The sequence below is a fragment of the Hippopotamus amphibius genome, chromosome 4 (genome assembly GCF_030028045.1).
Source record: "Hippopotamus amphibius kiboko isolate mHipAmp2 chromosome 4, mHipAmp2.hap2, whole genome shotgun sequence".
In the NCBI taxonomy this organism is placed as follows: Eukaryota; Metazoa; Chordata; class Mammalia; order Artiodactyla; family Hippopotamidae; genus Hippopotamus; species Hippopotamus amphibius.
This window is the reverse complement of record NC_080189.1, coordinates 11,330,172-11,342,041: the sequence shown is the minus strand read 5'-3', so window position 1 is coordinate 11,342,041 and position 11,870 is coordinate 11,330,172. Positions and strand designations below refer to the sequence as shown.

Below are 11,870 nucleotides of genomic sequence, written 5' to 3'. Positions count from 1 at the left end.
AGTTAACTCCTTATATTTGTGAAAATAGGCTAAGGAGAGACCTGGTAGAAAGCAGCAGCCGGGAGACTGAAAGCAGAACAGATAATCTGAAACTAGCAAATTCCTGGTAAGATGTTAGAGTTCAGACCCAGCCAAATGGGGCAGAGATTGGTTTTTAAAAAAATGCCAGAGAATGACAGAGTGTATTCAAAACCATGACCCTTTCTTCTATCTGTTTCTTGAATGCTGTCCGTGAGAAACTCATTTCAAGTATAACAACATAGGTGGGCGGACTTAAAAGAACAGAAAAAGGTATTTCATGTAAACATTAATGGAAGGAAAACGGGAGTAGCTATATGAGATAAAGCAAGGAGAATATTTAGAAACAAAGAGGAATATTACATAATAAAAGGTTTAATCCACCAAGAAGACATAGCAATACTAAATGTGTATCACCAAACAACAGGGCTTCAAAACATGTGATCAAAAATGTAGACAAACCCACATGTGGTTAGAGACTTTAGCACCCCCATTTCAACCACTGATGGAACGACTAGAGAGAAAATCAGCAAGAATATGGAAGAACTCAACAGTGCCATCAACCAAAAGAATCTAATCATCATTTATAGAACATTCCATAAAATTTATAAAACAACAACAGAATGCACATTCTTTTCAAGTGCTGATGGAACAGATAGATCTATTCTAGGCCATAAAAAACACTTCAACAAATTTGAAAGAAATAAAAATCATATAGAATAAATTCTTCAGCCACAATGGAATCAAACTAGAAATCAATGTAAAAAAGAAAAATCTCCAACATTTGGAAATTTTAAAATACACTTTTAAATAATCTATGAGTCAAAAAGGAGAAATCTCAAGGGAAATAAAGAAAATATATTGAACTGAATGAAAATAAAAGCACAACATTTTAACGTTCAGAGAGGGAAACATACCAATAAATGTGTACATTAGGAAAGAGGAAAAGTCTCAAATGAATAATAGATGTCTTTACTTCAAGAACCTAGAAAAAGAAGAGCAAAATAAATTCAAAGCAAGCAGAGGGTGGGAATTAATGAAAATAAGATCAGAAAACACTGAAATTTAAAGTAAAAAAAAATCAGTAAATCAGTGAGCAAAGAGCTGTTTCTTTTAAAGAATCAATACAATTTAGAAACCTCTAGCAGGACTAATAAGGAAAAGACACAACATAAAAATATCAGAATGAAAGAGGACATCACTCCAGACATCAAAGTATAATAAAGGAAATTAGAAACAACTCTACACATACAAATTTGACCACTTAGACTAAATGGAACACTTCCTCAAAAAACTATCACGACTCCCTCTTGCAAGAGCACCGGAATTACAACTAACTGCTGAACTATCATTGACAGAAAGACACTGGAACTCACCAAAAAAGACACCCCACATCCAGAAACAAAGGAGAAGCCACAATGAGATGGTAGGAGGGGCGCAATCACGTTAAAATCAAATCCCATAAATGCTGGGTGGGTGACTCACAAACTGGAGAACAGTTATACCGCAGAAGTCCACCCACCAAAGTGAGGGTTCTGAGCCCCACATCAGGCTTCCCAACCTGGGAGTCCAGCAACGGGAGGAGGAATCCCCAGAGAATCAGACTTTGAAAGCCAGTGGGATTTGATTGCAGGACCTCCACAGGACTAGGGGAAACAGAGACTCCACCCTTGGAGGGCACACAAAAAAAGTGTGCTCACCAGGACCCAGGGGGAAGGAGCAGTGACCCCATAGGAGATGGAACCAGACCTACCTGCTGGTGTTGGGGGATTGTCTGCAGAGATGGAGGGCAGCTGTGGCTCACCGAGGAGATGAGGGTACTGGTGGCAGGGGTTCTGGGAAGTGCCCATTGGTGTGAGCCCTCCCAGAGTCCTTCATTAGCCCCACCAAACAGCCTGTGGGCTCCAGTGCTAAGTGGCCTCAGGCCAAACGACCACCAGGGTGGGAACACAGCCCCACCCATTGGCAGACAAGCAGATTAAAGTTTTACTGAGCTCTGCCCACCCAGCCCCACCCACCATCAGTCCCTCCCATCAGGAAGCATGCACAAGCCTCCTAGATAGCTTCCTCCACAAGAAGGCAGACAGCAGTATCAAGCAGTATCAGCAGTATTTTGTCTTGTGGAACTGAAAACCACAGGCACAGAAAGACAGAGAAAATGAAAAAGCAGAGGACTTTGTACCAGATGAAGGGACAGGATAAAACCCCAGAAAAACAGCTAAATGAAGAGGAGATAGGCACCCTTCCAGAAAAAGAATTCAGAATAATGATGGTGAAGATGATCCAGGACTTTGAAAAAAGACTAGATGCAAAGATCTAAAAGTTTACCAAAGATCTAGAAGAATTAAAGAGCAAACAAACAGAGATATGCAACACAATAACTGAAATGAACAATACACTAGAAGGAACCAATAGCAGATTAACTGAGGTAGAAGGGCGAATAAGTGACCTGGAAGACAGAATGGTGATAATCACTGATGCACAAAAGAATAAGGAAAAAAGAATGAAAAGAACTGAAGACAGCCTAAGATACCTCTGGGACAATGTTAAACACACCAACATTTGCATTATAGGGGTCCCAGAAGGAGAAGAGAGAGAGAAAGGACCCAAGAAAATATTGGGAGAGATTATAGTTGAAAACTTCCCTAACATGGGAAAGGAAATAGCTCCCCAAGTCCAGGAAGCACAGAGAGTCCCAGGCAGGATAAACCCAAGGAGAAATAGGCCAAGTCAAATTGACAAAAATTAAAGACAGAGAAAAGTTATTAAAACAACAAGGGAAAAATGATAAATAACATAGAAGGGAACTCCCATAAGGTTAACAGCTGATTTCTCAGCAGAAAATCTGCAAGCCAGAAGGGAGTGGCACGATGTATTTAAAGTGATAAAAGGGAAGAACCTACAACCAACAATATTCTACCCAGCAAGGATCTCATTCAGATTTGATGGAGAAATCAAATGCTTTACAGACAAGCAACAGCTAAGAGAATTCAGCACCACCAAACCAGCCCTACAACAAATGCTAAAGGAACTTCTCTAAGCAGGAAACATAAGAGAAGAAAAGGACCTACAAAAACAAAAACAAAACAATTAAGAAAATGGTAATAGGAACATACATATTGATAATTACCTTGAGTGTAAATGGACTAAATGCACCAACCAAAAAACACAGACTGGCTGAATGGATACAAAAGCAAGACCCATATATATGCTGTCTACAAGAGACCCACTTCAGACCTAGGGACACATACAGACTGAAAGTGAGGGGATGGAAAAGATATTCCACACAAATGGAAATCAAAAGAAAGCTGGAGTAGTGATACTCATATCAGATAAAATAGACTTTAAAATAAAAAATGTTACAACAGACAAGAAAGGACATTACATAAAGATCAAGGGATCCATCCAAGAAGAGGAGATAACAATTATAAATATATATGCACCCAATATAGGAGCACCTCAATACATAAGGCAATTGCTAACAACTATGAAAGAGGAAATGGACAGTAACAAAATAATAGTGGGGGACTTTAACACCCCACTTACACTAATGGACAGATCATCCACACAGAAAATTAATAAGGAAACACAGGCTTTAAATGACACAATAAATCAGCTTGATTTAACAGATATCTATAGGACATTACATCCAAAACAGCAGATTACACATTCTTCTCAAGTGCACATGGAACATTCTCCAGGATAGATCACATTTTGGGTCATAAATCAAGCCTTGGTAAATTCAAGAAAATTGAAATCGTATCAAGCATCTTTTCCGACCACAACGCTATGAGATTAGAAATCAATTACAGGAAAAAAACTGTAAAAAACACAAACACATGGAGGCTAAACAATATGCTACTAAATAACCAAGAAATCGCTGAAGAAATCAAAGAGGAATCCAAAAAATACCTAGAGACAAATGACAATGAAAACACAATGATCCAAAACCTATGGGATGCAGCAAAGGCAGTTCTAAGAGGGAAGTTTATAGCAATACAATCCTACCTCAAGAAACAAGAACAATCCCAAATAAACAATGTAACCTTACACCTAAAGAAACTAGAGAAAGAGCAAACAAAACCCAAAGTTAGTAGACAAACTGGGACATTTGTAGAGACATGGATGGACCTAGAGACTATCATACAGAGTAAAATGAGTCAGAAAGAGAAAAACAAATATCGTATACTAACACATATATGTGGACTATAGAAAAATGGTACAAATCAACCAGTTTGCAAGGCAGCAATAGAGACACAGATGTAGAGAACAAACATATGGACACCAAGTGAGGAAAGCGGGGAGGGTTGGGGGGGGAATGAATTGAGAGATTGGGATACCAAATTGTACACTCTAGATATATGCTGTTTATTGTCTGTTAACTGTATCTCAATAAAAGTTCTTAAAAAGCAAAAAAAAAGAAAAAAAACTATCACAACTTAGCCAATATGAATAGATAATTTGCATAACCCTGTAATCCTATAATATGAATTAAGAAAATTTAATTCGTAATTAAAATTACCAAAAATCAAATTTAGGAAAACAAAGTCTTATCTTTATACAAACACATACATCCCCACCCCCAAAAAACCCTTTGCATGTATATTTATAGCAGCTTTTTTTTTGGTAATAGCTCAAAACTGAAACAATCCAGATGTCCATCAATGGGTGAACTGTTGCATAAACTGGGACACATCTATGCCATAGAATACTTCTCAGCAATACAAAGGAGCAGATCACTGGTACATGCATTAATCTAGAGGAGTCTCCAGAGAATTTGCTAAGTGAAGAAAAGCATAAGATTATATACTGTATGATTCCATTTATGTAACAATTTTGAAATATCAAAATTATAGAAATGGAGAACAGATATGTAGTTAAAGACTGAGTGAGGGTAGGAGGGAAGTGGATGTGGCTAGAAAAAGGCAACATGAGAAATTTTTGAGCTAATGAAAATGTTATACATCTTGACAATATCCTGATTATGATATTGTATCATAGTTTTGAGACATGTTACCTATGGGAAAGCCACATTCTGGAAAAAAATATCCTCAGTACCTATATTCAACAAATACTTATGTCCAGACTCTAAAGAATGCCTAGAAATCAATGAGGGAAAAAAACTCAATTAAAAATTGGATGAAAGATTTGAACAGGTACTTCACACAAAAGGAGATCCAAAAGGTCAATGAGCATATGATAATGTGTTCAATACAATTAGTCATCAATAAAATACAAGGGTAAGTCAAAAATTATCTGCACTCCAGTTATATTAAAAATTCTATAAATTCTACTTGCAGAGTGGAGATAATTTTTTACTCACCCTCATATAAATAAAACCACAGAGAAACACCACAATGGTTAAAATTACAAAATTAATACCAAGTGCTGGTAGGAATGTAAAATTATAAAACCACACTGGAAAACTGTTTGGCAATATCTACTAAAAATAAACATTTTGGGTAATTTTATTCCTTGCTATAGACCCAGTGAAAATATGTATAAGGATATTAATAGAAAGTTAAGTCACAATAGCCAAAAACTAGAAATAACCCAAATATCCATGAACAGTAGGATAGATGAACGAATTCTGGAAAGTTCATATTGAAAATCACACAGCATAAAAAGAATAAACTTCTGATACACAAACAACATGGGTGAATCTCAAAAACACTATATTGGGTCAAAGAAACTGACACAGAAGCATCCATACTGAGTAATTTATTTATATGAGGTTCAAAAACAGGCAAAACTAATCTGTGTGAAGGAAGTCAGAATAGTGGTTACCTCAGAGTAGGAAAGTGATTTCTAGCAGTGAGGGGATCACAGGAATTTTATCTTGTGATGGAGATGTTCTATACTTTGGAGGGTACTTACACACTTGTATCAACATATGAAAATTCATTGAACTATATACTTAATATTTATAGCTCTAGAACTTGGAACTTTTGACCGACAGACCACATGGATCTGAAGGTATCTCTGGTAGATAAAGATGTCTCTGGTAGCCCCAATAGGTGAATCATGGGATGGACCACAGGGTCTCTGCATCAGGACTTTCCATCTACAGCAGAAGACAATACAGCTTTCACAATGCTATTCCTCACATATTGCATATTACTGAGACTTGGTAGAGCCTAATCAAAGAGCATCAAGTTACTATAAATCCAGAGTTGCCTGTCTTGAACTGAGATGCTATCAGACCCACCATATCATAAGAGAGAGTGATCATAGCAACCATGCGTCACATACTGAATGTGGTATAACTTAGGACAAGAGCAAGTGCACAAGACAAATGTAAGCTAGATGGACAGCTGGCCCAGATCCCCACATCAACTATATACTGAAGCCTCCCTCTAACATTATGTGTGTGTGTGCGTGCATGCATGTGTGAGCACTCACGTGTATGTTCTCCAAGAGATTTCTTACAATCAGTTGACAGTTTAGGAAAAAAGTCCTGATACAAGGATTATTTGGCTAGATATATTGGTGCAATATATGTAACTCTCAGGTGTCAGGCCTTAAAGGTAATTAATGAAGGTAAATTTGTCATTGCCCATGGCTAGCCATTCAATTATTCATCTATTCTGTAGAGAGAGAAGTTTCCTGAGATAAGAATATTCATAGACTCCTGGAAAATGGAAAATGGGTTGATTGGCTGATCATGGATCTGGAAGGAGCACAGTTGAAATATTGGGTGAATGGAGGTATGGGAAAAAGACATGGGATGGTACACAAAGTGCATGAAACTGTACATCCCACATTCATGCCAACCAGAGACATCATTGCACAAGAGGCATTAAACAGCCAGGTACAGGATGACTCAGTAGATGTCAGCCAGCCTCTGCTTTCAGCCATTCCAGTGATTACACAATGAGCACACAAATGCAGTAAGCATGGCAACGGGGATGGAGGTTTTGCACCAGGACAGTCTGCCCCTCGCCAAGGCTGCTCTACTGTGCTGAATATCTGTTCTGTTAATTGCAAAGACCAATGCTGGGCCCTCAGTATGGTACCTTCCTCTTAAGGAGACCAATAAGTCAGTTGGTGGCATGCTGATTCCTTCCACGCTGTAAAGGGCAATGATTCTTTGTGAGAGCAGATGATATACATTGCAAATATGACTTTCCCTTTCTTGTCTGTGGTATCTTGATCAGTAACCTCTGTTGGAGGGCTCTTAGATTATCTGATTTCTGATAGTTTCTCACATGGTATCACCTCAGTCCAATAAGCCCATTTCACAGCAAGAGAAGCGACAAAGGGCAGATGACCAAGGGATTCACTGGTTCCGACACATATTGTATTGCTCAGAACGTGTAGACCCAATAGAAATTGTAACCTGACACATAGATTTAAGGCACCGGATTGTTGATAACACCCTGAAGGACTGGAATACTGTATTCCCTCAGTATACACTGTGAGAGTAGTAATGCCTACTCTGATAGGTAGAATTCACATACTCAGCCCCACCATAAGGGCAAAGAGGACAGGAGCTGGCCCTGTGCTTTTACAGAGCTCTATCTTTCCCATGAGGGCAGGATCCGAAATTATCAAAAAGGGAAATTTTTCAAAAGTAAGCTTTACTTATCCCTTGTGCTGTATTCATTCATCCTCCAGACAGATCAACAAGCCATGCGGCATTTCCAATGTGAAACCCTAACAGGGATGCCCACACACTTCCAGATCTGTGCTCAAGGATATAGGTTCTGAGTTGCTGTCTAAAATGATCTAGTGGTTAAGACCTTTTTATTCTCCCACAAGGTTCATGATAGTTGGGAAACAAGACTACGTACACTAAAAGAAATATGGCTTCGGGAATTAACATCGTTTCTATTTCACTGTCAAACAATAACCAGGAATGAATCTCTGCACCTCCCAAGTGCCTCTTGAAAGCTTGGGAGCCGGAACAACACAAAATTTCATGAAACTATAACAAATTTCTGTATTTGGGTAGCTGTAATATTCATGGGGTCACCAGAGTATAACTTAATATGTGTGTATCTTTTTAATTATGAAGGTACTACCTGTTCTTATCTTAACCTCTAAAGATTCCACTATTTCTCTGGCATCCTCAGAGAGAGAGAGACTGCCAATCTTCTTCAGCCTCAAAAGGGGAACAGTGGTTGGCTTCTTTATGTCATTACAGGGAGCATAAGCCCTCATGATAACTGGGAAGGTGCCTTGTGGATATAATAAATGAATAAAGCCTTCTCTTCTCTTAGGCAACATGAAAAGCCGAGATCCTTCCTTGGCAGTTCTCAGAGGAGGAGCAAGACTTTCAGCACCATCAGGAAATTTAGCCACAGCAGGTATGTTTGCTTTTCCTGCGTGAAGATTTTGTGGGGTCCTTACACAACAGTCACCCCTAGATACACAAGTTTCTTCATTGCCTTTGTGAGTTCTGGTCAAATATATTTTAACATCATTTTTATTGCCTGTTAGCTTTCACTGTTTCTCTTCAATATCATGCAAAAGTATATATTCATTAATGTTCAAATTTTTCTCACTCATAGCATAAACAGTAGGCTGAGTAAAATATGATATTAAGCAATATATCGATATATTAATATAATCAATATATGAATGGGTTTTTTTTTTTACTGGTAGCTATTTTTAAGGTAAGGAGATAAGTGCACGTGACTTTTTGGTAAATGTTATTAGCAAAAAAGGCCAATACTTTTTTATTAAAAAATACTAGGCTTGGGGACTTCCCTGGTGGCACAGTGGATAAGAATCTGCCTGCCAATGCAGGGGACACAGGTTCAATCCCTGGTCCGGGAAGATCCCACATGCCATGGAGCAACTAAGCCCATGCACCGTAACTACAAAGCCTGTGCTCTGGAGCCCACGAGCCACAGCTACAGAAGCCCGCACACCTAGAGCCTGTGCTCTGCAATGAGAAGCCTGTGCACCGCAACTAGAAAAAGCCCGCAAAATACATCAAAAAAAAAAAAAAACAAAACCCTAGGCTTAAAGTATCACATACAGAGGGAAGTCAAATATCTAAATATATAGGGATGAATATTCAGAGTTATTGGATAAGTGTATAATATTTATTTATGTGCAGTATTTTGAGGCCAGAGTCTGAGCAGTGAGAATGAGCTCAGAGTTCCTATCATTGATAACTCCACCCTCAGAACAGTGGAAGGTACATAATAGGAAATCAATAAATACCAAATTATTTTATTTTCAACCTTCTGGACATGACACATCATTGGAATAACAATAGCAGAGTAACGAGTCAAACTGGATGATTTTTAAGTGGGTTGATACTTTTATAGCCATTTCAACTGAGAATTATTGCTCACACTTGCTTTCTCCAAGACAAGATGATCTTGCATTAAAAATGGGAATAAAATTTAAGCAAGAAGGGTGATATTATGCTTATACTTACATTCTAGTTATGGAATCATAGAGTAAGAAAGATGATTTAGTTCAGTCTCTCAAGGAATTTAGAGACCCCTCTGCAGCACCCCTCATAGAAGTCCTCGAGCTGCAGAGACAGTGTCTAAAACTGGTATTTCTAGAGTGTTTATCAATATTGAGTCAAAATCTAACAAAGTTACTGACTCTGTTTTTGTGTTTAGATAAACAACACAGTACAAATCTATTCAGTCATTCATATAAATGTTCGTCTGAATATTGTAAAAACCTAAATATGAAAAATAGATATTATGCTGAAAATAAGTCATTATATTTGAACAAGAAGAGATTTTGTGCAATATGAGCTGTAGGGGCAAAAATAGATGCAGGAGTGGAAAGTGTGCTTCAACAGGCATTTAGAGGTTAATGGCTAATGGTATATTTGGGAAATGGTAGACCTACCCTTAGTATACCCTGTCCTTGATGAGCCCTTCCAACTCAAGATTAGACATATTGCAGTTTAAGGACTTTAGCATGTGCATCAGTTAAGGGTCATAGTTTTTGAAAAAGAACAGAAATAACTCTAATATAAGCAAAGAAAAGCAGAATTTATTTGAAGGATATGAGGTAGCTCACTGAATGAAACAAAAACTATGTATTCAATTAACATGTGGCAACAAATTTATTGAGCTGGCCAAAAAGTTCATTCGAGTTTTTCTGTAACACCTTAATATCATACTGAAAACCCCGAACGAACTTTTTGGCCAGCCCAATATTTTGAAAAATTCGCCTCTGTAAAAACTTGACAACAAGAAGGGAAATATATGTATATATGTGTTTATGTGTATGTATGTATGTATGTATTTTAGGGTTACCAAATAAATTCTTCAAATATTCATTTAAAAAACACAAAAATTCACTGAAAGTATTTCTGAACACTTGTATATACCACAGGAAGGTATAAGTGGACATAAGTTATTTTCAAAGACTTCTCTTTAACCATGGACATTCACTCAATTTCCTCTGTCATAGGGATATGGGAGACAATATGACATCTATCACACAGTTCACCCTATTGGGATTTCCCCTTGGTGCAACGATGCAGATGTTTCTCTTTGGGCTCTTCTCTCTGTTCTATGTCTTCGCCCTGCTGGGGAACGGGGTCCTCCTGGGGCTCATCTCACTGGACTCCAGACTGCACACCCCCATGTACTTCTTCCTCTCACACCTGGCCATTGTTGACATAGCCTATGCCTGCAACACTGTGCTGCAGATGCTGGTAAACCTCCTGAATTCAGCCAAGCCCATCTCCTTTGCTGACTGCATCACACAGACCTTTCTCTTTTTGATATCTGCTGTCACAGAATGTCTTCTCCTGGTGGTGATGTCCTATGATCAGTATGCATCCATCTGCCACCCCCTCCAATATTCAGCCGTCATGCGCTGGAGAGTCTGCATCATGCTTGGTGGTGATTTCCTGGACCATTGGAGTCCTTCTGTCTTTTGTTCATCTAGTGTTACTTTTACCCTTACCCTTCTGTCTATCCCAGAAAATCAATCACTTTTTCTTTGAAATCATGGCTGTTCTCAAACTTGCTTGTGCAGATACACACATCAATGAAACTGTGGTGTTCGCCGGAGCGATTTCTGTGCTCAGGGGGCCCCTCTCCTCAATCGTAATCTCATATACGTGCATCTTCTGTGCCATCCTTAGGATCCAGTCTGGGGAAGGTCAAAGAAAAGCCTTCTCCACCTGCTCCTCCCACCTCTGTGTGGTTGGACTCTTTTATGGCATTATCATGTATGTTGGGCCTCGAAGTAGGGACCCCAAGGAACAGAAGACATATCTCTTGCCTTTCACAGCCTTTTCAATCCCATGCTCAACCCCCTGATCTATACTCTTAGGAATTCAGCAGTAACGAATGCCTTGAAGAGAGTGCTGGGAATAGAGAGAGCTTTATGAAAAGATGATGGCATCAGGGTTGACAGTGACCTAGGAGGGTATTATCTCAAGAGGTCCCAAACCCAACCCAGCATAAGATTACCTGAGACTCTTACTCAAAACAAAGCTATCTCCTGACCCACCATTAGGTTACTGATTCAGTAGATGTGGGAAGTATTTTAGAAATCTACACCTTTAGATATTACCATTGTCCAAATATTATCAACAGCAAATTGTGATGCTATGGGATGTTATGAACCAGTAATTGGAAGCCACAGATCTAGGATAATACTCTTCATAGTTTCTTCATCAAGCTATGTTGCAGCACCTCATCTCCCAAAATGTTTTCCTCAAATCTCCAGCCCCTTAAGAGGGCTTTAAAAATAAATTCTGTGGTCAAATAAGTTTGAGAATTATTGCATATTGCATGTCCCGTTTTAGGGGGCTCACAATTCAAGTTATCATAGTAAAAATTATAAAAATTCCTATGTTAAATAAAGAAGAATTCTATCCAATTTTTAGCCAGTGTTTTCCAAACTTACTTGGT

The 11,870-nt window shown here is 38.5% G+C and overlaps 1 pseudogene; it reads left to right on the top strand.

The window, feature by feature from the left end:
* The first annotated feature begins 10,417 nt into the window (after positions 1 to 10,417).
* Positions 10,418 to 11,344, top strand: LOC130852115 (olfactory receptor 13-like; annotated as a pseudogene).
* Positions 11,345 to 11,870: the final 526 nt, after the last annotated feature.